Here is a 12551-nt window from a genome sequence, read left to right on the forward strand (position 1 = left end):
AGTATTTAAGAGCAGCATGGTCAGTGTACACAATCACCTTTGATCCCACTAGGTAGGATCTAAATTTGTCAATGGCATAAACCACTGCAAGTAACTCTTTCTCTGTGGTTGTGTAGTTCTTTTGTGCGTCATTTAGAACACGGCTGGCATAATAAATGACGTGCAAAAGCTTGTTATGCCTCTGTCCCAACACTGCACCAATGGCATGATCACTGGCATCACACATTAATTCAAATGGCAATGTCCATCTGGTGCAGAGATAACTGGTGCTGTGACCAGCTTAGCTTTTAGGGTCTCAAATGCCTGCAGGCACTCATTATCAAAGATAAATGGAGTGTCAGCAGCTAGCAGATTACTTAGAGGTTTGGCAATTTTTGAAAAATCCTTTATAAACCTTCTGTAGAATCCTGCATGCCCAAGAAAGCTTCTGATTGCCTTAACATTGGCAGGTGGTGGTAATTTTTCAATTACCTCTACCTTTGCCTTATCCACCTCTATTCCCCTGCTTGAAATTTTGTGCCCAAGGACAATTCCTTCAGTCACCATAAAGTGACATTTCTCCCAGTTTAAAACCAGGTTAGTCTCTTGGCATCTTTTCAGGACAAGTGATAGGTGGTTAAGACAGGAGCTGAATGAGTCTCCATATACTGAAAAGTCATCCATGAAGACTTCCAGAAATTTCTCTACCATGTATGAGAAGATAGAGAGCATGCACCTCTGAAAGGTTGCAGGTGCATTGCACAGACCAAAGGCATTCTCCTATAGGCAAACACGCCAGAAGGGCAGGTAAATGCTGTTTTCTTGGTCCTGGGGATCTACTGCAATTTGGTTGTAGCCTGAATAGCCATCCAAAAAGCAGTAATAGTCATGACCAGCTAGTCTTTCTAGCATTTGGTCTATGAATGGTAAAGGAAAATGATCCTTTCTGGTGGCTGTATTGAGCCTTCTGTAGTCAATACACATACGCCACCCTGTGACTGTCCTTGTAGGAACCAGTTCATTTTTTTTCATTATGAACCACTGTCATGCCTCCCTTTTTGGGAACACTTGGACAGGGCTCACCCAGGGGCTATCAGAAATAGGATAAATAATCCCAGCCTCTAGTAATTTAGTGACCTCTTTCTGCACCACCTCCTTCATGGCTGGATTTAGCCGCCTCTGTGGTTGGACCACTGGTTTGGCATTATCCTCCAATAGGATCTTGTGCATGCATCTAGCTGGGCTAATGCCCTTAAGATCACTTATGGACCACCCAAGAGCTGTCTTGTGCGTCCTTAGCACTTGAATCAGTGCTTCCTCTTCCTGTGGATCTAAAGCAGAGCTTATAATCACTGGAAAAGTGTCACCCTCTCCTAGAAATGCATATTTTAGAGATGGTGGTAGAGGTTTGAGTTCAGGTTTGGGAGGTTTATCCCCCTCCTGAGGAATTTTCGAAAATTCCTTTACTTCCTCTAGTTCTTCTTGATCAGGTTGAGCATTTTTGAAGATGTCTTCAAGCTCTGATTCTAGGCTTTCAGTCATATTGATCTCTTCTACCAGAGAGTCAATAATGTCAGCGCCCATGCAGTCATCTGGTGTGTCTGGATGCTGCATTGCTTTCACAGCATTCAACTTGAACTCATCCTCATTGACTCTCAGGGTTACTTCCCCTTTTTGTACATCAATGAGAGTTCGTCCAGTTTCTAGGAATGGTCTTCCTAGAATGAGAGTTGCACTTTTGTGCTCCTCCATTTCCAGCACCACAAAGTCAGTGGGAAAGGCAAATGGCCCAACCTTGACAATCATGTCCTCTATTATGCCTGATGGGTTGTTTAATGGAGCCATCAGCAAGTTGGAGGCATATCCTGGTTGGTTTGACTTCTCCAGCCAACCCAAGCTTTCTGATAGTGGATGCAGGTATTAGATTGATGCTTGCTCCAAGATCACATAGGGCTGTCTTGGTGCAAGCGCCTTCTAATGTGCATGGTATTATAAAGCTTCCAGGATCTTGAAGCTTTTCTGGTAAGCTTTTTAGTATGACTGCACTGCATTCTTCAGTGAGAAACACTTTTTCAGTTTCTCTCCAATCCTTCTTATGACTTAAGATCTCTTTCATGAACTTAGCATAAGAAGGTATTTGCTCAAGTGCCTCTGCAAACGGAATCTTTATTTCAAGAGTCCTTAGATAGTCTGCAAAGCGGGCAAATTGCTTATCCTGTTCCGCTTTGCGGAGTTTCTGAGGATAAGGCATCTTGGCTTGATATTCCTCACCTTAGATGCTGCAGGTTTATTCCTTACAGAAGTGGTTGAAGAAGCCTTGTTAGAGGGATAATTATCAGCACTCTCAGGTGCCTGATCCTCCTTGGGCGTTTGAACGCCAGGAATGGGTGAAGATTGGGCGTTAAACGCCAACTTTTCCCCCTTTTCTGGCGTTTGAACGCCAGAACTGGGCAAGGAATGGGCGTTTAACGCCAACTTTCCTTCCCTTTCTGGCGTTTGAACGCCAATAATATTCCTCTCTGGGCTCTTATTGTCCTTAGAGGGATTTTGAACAGTGGTTTGGTTATCCTCTGTCAATTGTTCTTTGTTTGGCTTCTTGCTCCTTTGAGCAGTGGTGTTCAGTGTTTTCCCACTCCTTAGTTGAACTGCTTGACATCCTTCTGTTATCTGTTTAGATATTTGCTGTTTTGCTTGATTCAACTGCAGTTCTATGTTCTTGTTAGCAACTTTAGTATCATGGAGCATTTCTTTAAATTCTGCTAACTGTTCTGTCATCAGGAGCAATTGTTGATTAAGCTCATTCATCTGTTCTTGAGGATTAGGATCAGTGACTAAGGCCATGACCTCCTCTTTTGGAACGAACTCATTGCTAGAATATAAGTATTGGTTCTAGCAACAGTGTCTATAAGCTCTTGAGCTCTTCAATTGTCTTCCTCATGTGTATAGATCCACCAGCTGAGTGGTCTAAAGACATCTGAGCTTTTTCTGTGAGCCCATAGTAGAAGATGTCTAACTGTACCCACTCTGAAAACATTTCAGAGGGGCATTTTCTGAGCATATCTCTATACCTCTCCCAGGCATTATAAAGGGATTCATTATCCTCTTGTTTAAAGCCTTGGATGTCCAGCCTTAGCTGTGTCATCCTCTTTGGAGGGTAGAAATGATTCAGGAATTTGTCTGATAACTGTTTCCATGTCTTTATGCTTGCTGTAGGTTGGTTATTCAACCACCTTTTAGCTTGATCTTTTACAGCAAATGGAAACAGTAATAGTCTGTAGACATCCTGATCTACCTCTTTATCATGTACTGTGTCAGCAATTTGTAAGAACTGTGCCAGAAACTCAGTAGGTTCTTCCTGTGGAAGACCAGAATACTGGCAATTTTGCTGCACTATGATAATGAGTTGAGGGTTTAGCTCAAAGCTGCTTGCTTTGATGGGAGGTATACAGATGCTACTCCCATATGCAGCTGTAATGGGGTTGGCATATGACCCCAGAGTCCTCTTGGACAGATTAATTCCACTTGAGTCCATAATGGACAAAAGGGAAATGATAATGATTGCAGAGAGATAAATTTTGTTTTTTTTTTTAATTAACCGAAAAAAATAAAAATAAAATAAAACAAAAGGAAAATAAAACAAAAAATTCGAAAATAAAAAAGAAGAATAAGATCAAAGCAAATTGAGAACTGAATCAATTAGTTAATTAAAAAGATTTTGAAAACAGCAATTAAAAAGATATGATTGAAAAGTTTTTATGAAAAAGATTTGATTTTTAAAAAGAGGAAAGAAAAACAACAAAAGACACCAAACTTAAAATTTTTAGAAAATCAAACACTAATTTTCGAAAATTTTAAAGGAAAAACACAAAGAGGACACCAAACTTAGAATTTTTATGAATCAAAAAGGGACTAAGAACATGCAATTTCGAAAAACTAGAAAAAAAAAGCATGCAATGGACACCAAACTTAAAATATGAAACTAGACTTCAACTAAAAGACTCTAAACCAACAAAAATAAAACAGTCCTAATCTAAGCAACAAGATAGGCCGTCAGTTGTCCAAACTCGAACAATCCCCGGCAACGGCGCCAAAAACTTGGTGCACAAAATTGCAATAACACTTTTGCAATCCCGCACAACTAACCAGCAAGTGCACTGGGTCGTCCAAGTAATACCTTGCGTGAGCAAGGGTCGATCCCACGGAGATTGTCGGCTTGAAGCAAGCTATGGTTATCTTGTAAGTCTTAGTCAGGATATCAGAAATTATCAGGATTGATTGTAAAAAGCAAAAGAACATGAAAAAGGTACTTGTTTTGCAGTAATGGAGAATAGGCTGAGGCTTTGGAGATGCTCCATCTTCCGAATCTCTGCTTTCCTACTGTCATCTTCATCAAACACGCAAGGCTCCTTCCATGGCAAGCTGTATGTAGGGTTTCACCGTTGTCAATGGCTACCTCCCATCCTCTCAGTGAAAATACGTCCCTGATGCTCTGTCACAGCATAGGCTAATCATCTGTCGGTTCTCAATTAGGCCGGAATAGAATCCAGTGATTCTTTTGCGTCTGTCACTAACGCCCCGCCTTCAGGAGTTTGAAGCACGTCACAGTCATTCAATCATTGAATCCTACTCAGAATACCACAGACAAGGTTTAGACCTTCCGGATTCTCTTGAATGCCGCCATCAGTTCTAGCTTATACCACGAAGATTCCGATTAAAGAATCCAAGAGATATCTACTTAATCTAAGGTAGAACAGAGGTGGTTGTCAGGCACATGTTCATAGTTGAGAATGATGATGAGTGTCACAGATCATCATATTCATCCGGGTTAGGAGCAAGTGATATCTTAGAATGGAAGCAAGCATGATTGAATAAGAAACAGTAGTAATTGCATTAATCCATCAAAACACAGCAGAGCTCCTCACCCCCAACCATGGGGTTTAGAGACTCATGCCGTGGAAGGTACACAAGAAACGTGCAAAAAATGTCATGAGGTCATAAGGTACGGATACAATGTCAAAAGATCCTATAAATAGTAAACTAGTATCCTAAGGTTTACAGAAATGAGTAAATGACAGAAAAATCCACTTCCGGGCCCACTTGGTGTGTTCTTGGGCTGAGCAATGAAGTAATTTCGTGTAGAGACCTTTTCTGGAGTTAGACGCCAGCTTTCATGCCAGTTTGGGCGTTTAACTCCAAGTTTTATGCCAGTTCCGGCGTTTAACGCTGGAATTTCTGATGCTGATTTGCTACGCCGGTTTGGGCCATCAAATCTTGGGCAAAGTATGGACTATCATATATTGCTGGAAAGCCCAGGATGTCTACTTTCCAATGCCGTTGAGAGCGCGCCAATTGGGCTTCTGTAGCTCCAGAAAATCCACTTCGAGTGCAGGGAGGTCAGAATCCAACAGCATCTGCAGTCCTTTTCAGTCTCTGGATCAGATTTTTGCTCAGAACCTTCAATTTCAGCCAGAAAATACCTGAAATCACAGAAAAACACACAAACTCATAGTAAAGTCCAGAAAAGTGAATTTTAACTAAAAACTAATAAAAATATACTAAAAACTAACTAAAAGATACTAAAAACATACTAAAAACAATGCCAAAAAGCGTATAAATTATCCGCTCATCAAGAACCCACAGAGTTTCTGGCACAATTTCTGCAATTTGCTGATACAGTACATGATAAGGAAGTAGATCAGGATGTCTACAGATTATTACTGTTTCCATTTGCTGTAAAAGATCAAGCTAAGAGGTGGTTAAATAACCAGCCTAAGAACAGCATAAAAACATGGAAACAGCTGTCAGAAAAATTCCTGAATCACTATTTCCCTCCCAAACGGATGACACAGCTAAGGCTAAGCATCCAAGGCTTCAAACAAGGAGATAATGAATCTCTTTATGATGCCTGGGAAAGATACAGAGAGATGCTAAGAAAATGCCCCTCTGAAATGTTTTCAAAATGGGTGCAATTAGACATCTTCTACTATGGGCTTACAGAAAAAGCTCAGATTTCTCTAGACCACTCAGCTGGTGGATCTATACATATGAGAAAAACAATTGAAGAGGCTCAAGAGCTTATTGATACAGTTGCTAGAAATCAACATCTGTACCTAAGTAGTGAATCTTCCATGAAAGAAGAAGTTAAAACAGTAACTGCAGAACTCAGTCCAGTGGATCAGGCTAATGAATTCAATCAGCAATTAGATTTTCTAACTCAGCAGCTAGCCGAATTCAAGGAAATATTACAGGAAACAAGAATGGCTAACAGGAACATGGAAGTACAATTAAAGCAGACAGAAAAGCAACTGTCAAAACAAATAACAGAAGAATGCCAAGCAGTTCAATTAAGAAGTGGGAAAATATTAAATACCTCACTTCAAAGCAGCAGGAAACCAAGAAAAGAACAAGGGGATACTCAAAATTCCTCTAAGAACAATCAGAGCCCAGAAAGGAACAAAGCTGGCGCTGAACGCCCAGACCATGCTCATTCCTGGCGTTCAACGCCAGAAACAAGCATGAATCCGGCGTTGAACGCCCAAAGGGAGCATGGTTCTGGCGTTCAAACGCCAGTAACAAACAAGGAAGTGGCGTCTAACGCCACTCCAGCTCCCACCACTGGCATTCAAATGCCAGTGGGGAATCAGTCACATGCAAGTACTGACCTTTCTAAAAAGGCTTCCCAACCCACTTCTGTAGGTAATAAACCTGCAGCAACTAAGGTTGAGGAATACAAAGCCAAAATGCCTTATCCTCAAAAACTCCGCCAAGCGGAACAGGATAAGCAATTTGCCCGCTTTGCAGACTATCTCAGGACTCTTGAAATAAAGATTCCGTTTGCAGAAGCACTTGAGCAAATACCCTCTTATGCTAAGTTCATGAAAGAGATCTTAAGTCATAAGAAGGATTGGAGGGAAACTAAAAAAGTTTACCTCACTGAAGAATGCAGTGCAGTCATTCTAAAAAGCTTACCTGAGAAGCTTAAAGATCCTGGGAGCTTTATGATACCATGCACATTAGAAGGTAATTGTACCAAGCAAGCTTTATGTGATCTTGGGGCAAGTATCAACTTAATACCTGCATCTACTATCAGAAAGCTTGGTTTAACTGAAGAAATTAAACCAACCAGGATATGTCTTCAACTTGCTGATGGCTCCATTAAGTACCCATCAGGCGTGATTGAAGACATGATTGTCAAGGTTGGGCCATTCGCCTTTCCTACTGACTTTGTGGTGCTGGAAATGGAGGAGCACAAGAGTGCAACTCTCATTCTAGGAAGACCTTTCCTAGCAACTGGCCGAACCCTCATTGATGTCCAAAAAGGGGAAGTAACCTTGAGAGTCAATGAGGAGGAGTTCAAGTTGAATGTTGTCAAAGCAATGCAACATCCAGACACCCCAAATGACTGCATGAGTGTTGATATTATTGACTCTCTGGTTAGAGAGGTCAATATGGCTGAGAGTCCCGAATCAGAGCTAGAGGACATCTTTAAAGACGTCCAGCCTGATCTGGAGGAGTCAGAGAAAATAGTGGAACCTCTGAAAATCCCTCAGGAAGAGGAGAAACCTCCTAAACCCGAGCTCAAACCATTACCACCTTCCCTAAAATATGCATTTCTGGGAGAAGGTGATACCTTTCCTGTAATCATAAGCTCTACCTTAGAGCCACAGGAAGAGGAAGCACTAATTCAAGTGCTAAGGACACACAAGACAGCTCTTGGGTGGTCCATCAGTGATCTTAAGGGCATTAGCCCAGCTAGATGCATGCACAAGATCTTACTGGAGGGTGACGCCAAACCAGTGGTTCAACCACAAAGGCGGCTGAACCCAGCCATGAAAGAAGTGGTGCAAAAGGAGGTCACTAAATTACTAGAGGCTGGGATCATTTATCCTATTTCTGACAGCCCCTGGGTAAGCCCTGTCCAAGTCGTCCCTAAGAAAGGTGGCATGACAGTGGTTCATAATGAAAAAAATGAACTGGTTCCTACAAGAACAGTTACTGGGTGGCATATGTGTATTGATTACAGAAGGCTCAATACAGCCACCAGAAAGGATCATTTTCCTTTACCATTCATAGACCAGATGCTAGAAAGACTAGCAGGCCATGAATACTACTGCTTCCTGGATGGATATTCAGGTTATAATCAAATTGCAGTAGATCCCCAGGATCAGGAGAAAACGGCATTCACATGCCCATCTGGCGTATTTGCATACAGAAGGATGCCATTTGGCCTGTGCAATGCACCTGCAACCTTTCAGAGGTGCATGCTCTCAATTTTCTCTGATATGGTGGAAAAATTTTTGGAAGTCTTCATGGATGACTTTTCAGTGTTTGGAGACTCATTCAGCTCCTGCCTTAACCATTTAGCACTTGTTCTAAAGAGATGCCAAGAGACCAACCTGGTTTTAAACTGGAAAAAGTGTCACTTTATGGTGACTGAAGGAATTGTCCTTGGGCACAAAATCTCGAACAAGGGAATAGAGGTGGATCAAGCTAAAGTTGAAGTAATTGAAAAATTACCACCACCTGCTAATGTTAAGGCAATCAGAAGCTTTCTGGGGCATGCAGGATTCTATAGGAGGTTTATAAAGGATTTTTCAAAAATTGCTAAACCTCTGAGCAACCTGCTAGCTGCTGACACGCCATTTATCTTTGATAAAGAGTGTCTGCAGGCGTTTGAGACTCTGAAGGCTAAATTGGTTACAGCACCAATCATCTCTGCACCAGACTGGACATTACCATTTGAATTGATGTGTGATGCCAGTGACCATGCCATTGGTGCAGTGTTGGGACAAAGGCATAACAAGCTTCTGCACGTCATTTATTATGCTAGCCGTGTTCTAAATGACGCACAGAAGAACTACACAACCACAGAAAAAGAGCTACTTGCAGTGGTTTACGCCATTGACAAATTCAGATCCTATTTAGTAGGATCAAAAGTGATTGTGTACACTGATCATGCTGCTCTTAAATATCTACTCACAAGCAGGATTCAAAACCCAGACTCATCAGATGGGTGTTGCTTCTGCAAGAGTTTGATATAGAAATAAGAGACAGAAAAGGGACAGAGAATCAAGTGGCAGATCACCTGTCCCGAATAGAACCAGTGGAAGGGGCGTCCCTCCCTCTCACTGAGATCTCTGAAACCTTTCCGGATGAGCAACTGTTTGCCATCCAGGAAGTGCCATGGTTTGCAGACATTGCAAACTACAAGGCAGTGAAATTCATACCCAAAGAGTACAGTAGGGTGCAATCAAAGAAATTAATCACAGATGCAAAGTACTATCTTTGGGATGAACCATATCTCGTCAAGAGATGTGCAGACGGAGTAATCCGTAGATGTGTGCCTAAAGAAGAAGCACAAAAGATCCTTTGGCATTGCCATGGATCACAGTATGGAGGACATTTTGGAAGTGAACGAACAGCCACAAGAGTCCTCCAAAGTGGCTTCTACTGGCCTACTCTCTATAAAGACTCCCGAGCGTTTGTGCTTAATTGTGACAGTTGCCAAAGATCTGGCAATCTACCTCACAGTTACGCCATGCCTCAGCAAGGGATCTTGGAGATTGAGTTGTTTGATGTATGGGGTATTGACTTCATGGGACCCTTCCCACCATCATACTCAAACACTTATATTCTGGTGGCAGTGGATTATGTATCCAAATGGGTGGAGGCTATTGCAACACCCACCAATGACACTAAAACAGTGTTAAAATTCCTCCAGAAATACATCTTCAGCAGATTTGGTATCCCTAGAGTGTTAATTAGTGATGGGGGCACTCATTTCTGCAATAAACAGCTTTATGCTGCTCTGGTTCGTTATGGAGTTAGCCACAGGGTAGCTACTCCATATCATCCACAAACTAATAGGCAAGCTGAAGTCTCAAATAGAGAACTCAAAAGAATCCTGGAACGGACTGTAATTAACCGTAGAAGGGATTGGGCAAGAAGCTTGGATGATGCTCTGTGGGCATACAGAACAGCATTCAAGACCCCTATAGGGACCTCTCCATACCAGCTTGTGTATGGAAAGGCATGTCACTTGCCAGTGGAACTGGAACACAAGGCCTATTGGGCAACCAGATTCCTAAACCTTGATGCCAAGTTAGCCGGAGAAAAACGATTGCTCCAGTTAAATGAGCTAGAGGAATTTAGACTCAATGCTTTCGAAAATGCAAAGATTTACAAAGAGAAAGCGAAAAGATGGCATGATAAGAAATTGTCATCCAGAGTCTTTGAGCCAGGACAGAAAGTTCTGCTATTTAATTCTAGGCTCAAATTATTCCCTGGGAAATTAAAATCCAGGTGGAGAGGTCCATATGTCATTACAAACGTATCACCATATGGATACATAGAGCTTCAGGATAATGACTCTAACAAAAAGTTCATTGTTAATGGACAAAGAGTCAAACATTATCTTGAAGGCAATTTTGAGCAAGAATGCTCAAAACTGATACTTGATTAAAACTCAGTAATAGTCCAGCTAATGACATTAAAGAAGCGCTTGCTGGGAGGCAACCCAGCCAATCACAAAATTTAATTTTATTCGTATTTAATTGATTTTTACAGGTATATGTCAAGGTATCTTCAAGGTAAAATAGCAATTGGTTGGATTCACAGAGTTATAAGGGAAATTGGAAGCTCACTGGCGTGAAAAAGCCAGTAAGAAACATTTTGGGCGTTGAACGCCCAAAAGAAGCACCCACTGGGCGTTCAACGCCAGTAAGGGTAGCCTTCTGGGCGTTAAACGCCAGAAAGGAGCATCTCCTGGGCGTTAAACGCCAGAAAGAAGCACCTTCTGGGCGTTTAACGCCAGATTGACAGCATCCTGGGCGTTTAGAAAAACGCCCAGTAACAAAGGACTTCCTGGCGTTCAACGCCAGAAAGATGCATCAGCTGGGCGTTGACGCCCAGGAGAAGCAGCATTTGGGCGTTAAACGCCCAAAACATGCATCGTTTGGGCGTTTAACGCCAGGATGGTGGGGAGGAGGTAAAATTCGTTTTTCTTCACAATTTTTCTAATTTTTTATGTTTCAATTCATGATTTCTTGCATAAACATGTTTCAAAATATCATCCTTCAATTCCAAAAATTTTAATCCTAATTTCTAAAAACCCTAATTTCTAAAATCCCTTTTTCAAAAATATCAAATGTATCTTAAATTATAAACACAAATCTTTTTCCAATCCAAATCTTTTTCAAATCTTTTTCAACTCATCATATCTTTTGGATTTCGAAATTGCCTCTCCCTCTATTCCTCTTCTATCCTTTATTTTGCTTGAGGACAAGCAAACCTCTAAGTTTGGTGTGATTTGCCATGATCACTGAGCTAAAACTCATCAAGATCATGGCACCTAAGGGAACAGGAAGAGCAAGGATGTGAACTTAAGGGAGCTAAAGCGTCAGAAATTAATTCTTGAAGGCACCCCACAGACTAGAGGAACATCCACTTCCCAAAATACAGGTTGTTAAGTTCTAATTCTAGCTTTAACTCTGTGATAGTATTATTATAGGATTTTACCTTAGAAGTTATATATAGTAGTAGTAATTAGTATATCTATTTTGATTTTATTTCCAATTAAGCTATAATTTATTTTTCTCATCATCATCAGGCATGAATAAAGTAGTAGAATTTTTTTTAGAATAAAGAAGTAATTTATATTTTTGAGTTCTTAGTAATAAAGACTATAATTAATTATATGTGGTGGCAACACTTTTTGTTCTCTGAATGAATGCTTGAACAGTGCATAAATTGTACTTTGAATTTGATGAATATTGGCTCCTGAAAGGATGAGGAACACGAAAAATATTATTGATGATCTGAAAAATCATGAAATTGATTCTTGAAGCAAGAAAAAGCAGTCAAAAAAAAAAGAGAACATATGCAGTTAGATGTGGCGGTAGTCCGCACGCATATGCAGTTGCAGAAAAGTAACTATGGAAATACTAAAATGAAGAACTGAATAAAAGATTTTTATTGAATGTATTGAAAAGAGAGAAGAGGGAAGAAGAGCTGAAGAGCTTACAAGGGGGACTCTCAGAGCATCTCTCTCTAACTTCTCTCTATGTTTTTGTAGAATGAAAAGGATGCCTTACAATGAAAGCGTGGCCTCCTTTTATAGATGAGAAAATTACTGTTTCTACAGTGCCGGTTATGTTGACCGGTACTATTGGTACAGTACAAGTTGATACAATTTTTGTTTTTTGCAATTTTTTGCTTAAGAGCTAATCTTCTCCTAGATTGATTCCAAAGCAATCGTCTTCATTTTGATTGTAATCACTTGATGATTCTTCTGAGGGAGTAGGATCATCCTTGTGTTTTTTGTCTTCCTCAATCATTTGCATGATTTGTTGAAGGTGTCTCGCTAAGGTTTCTTTTGATTGGGCTCCTGCAAGGGCTGCTGCAATTTGGGCTTTCTGGTTGAGAAATACTGATTCTTCATGGTCGAATGGTTTGGTGAACTTGGGGTGCTCTTTGAACCAGTTTCGAACTTTTTCTGGATGAGCCATGGCGGCATCAAATTGAGACCACCATTTTACAAAGGCATTTCTTTGAAGCATAGGTGGTGCTTTTGG

This window comes from Arachis stenosperma, chromosome 7 (assembly GCF_014773155.1).
Source record: "Arachis stenosperma cultivar V10309 chromosome 7, arast.V10309.gnm1.PFL2, whole genome shotgun sequence".
NCBI classification, from domain to species: Eukaryota; Viridiplantae; Streptophyta; class Magnoliopsida; order Fabales; family Fabaceae; genus Arachis; species Arachis stenosperma.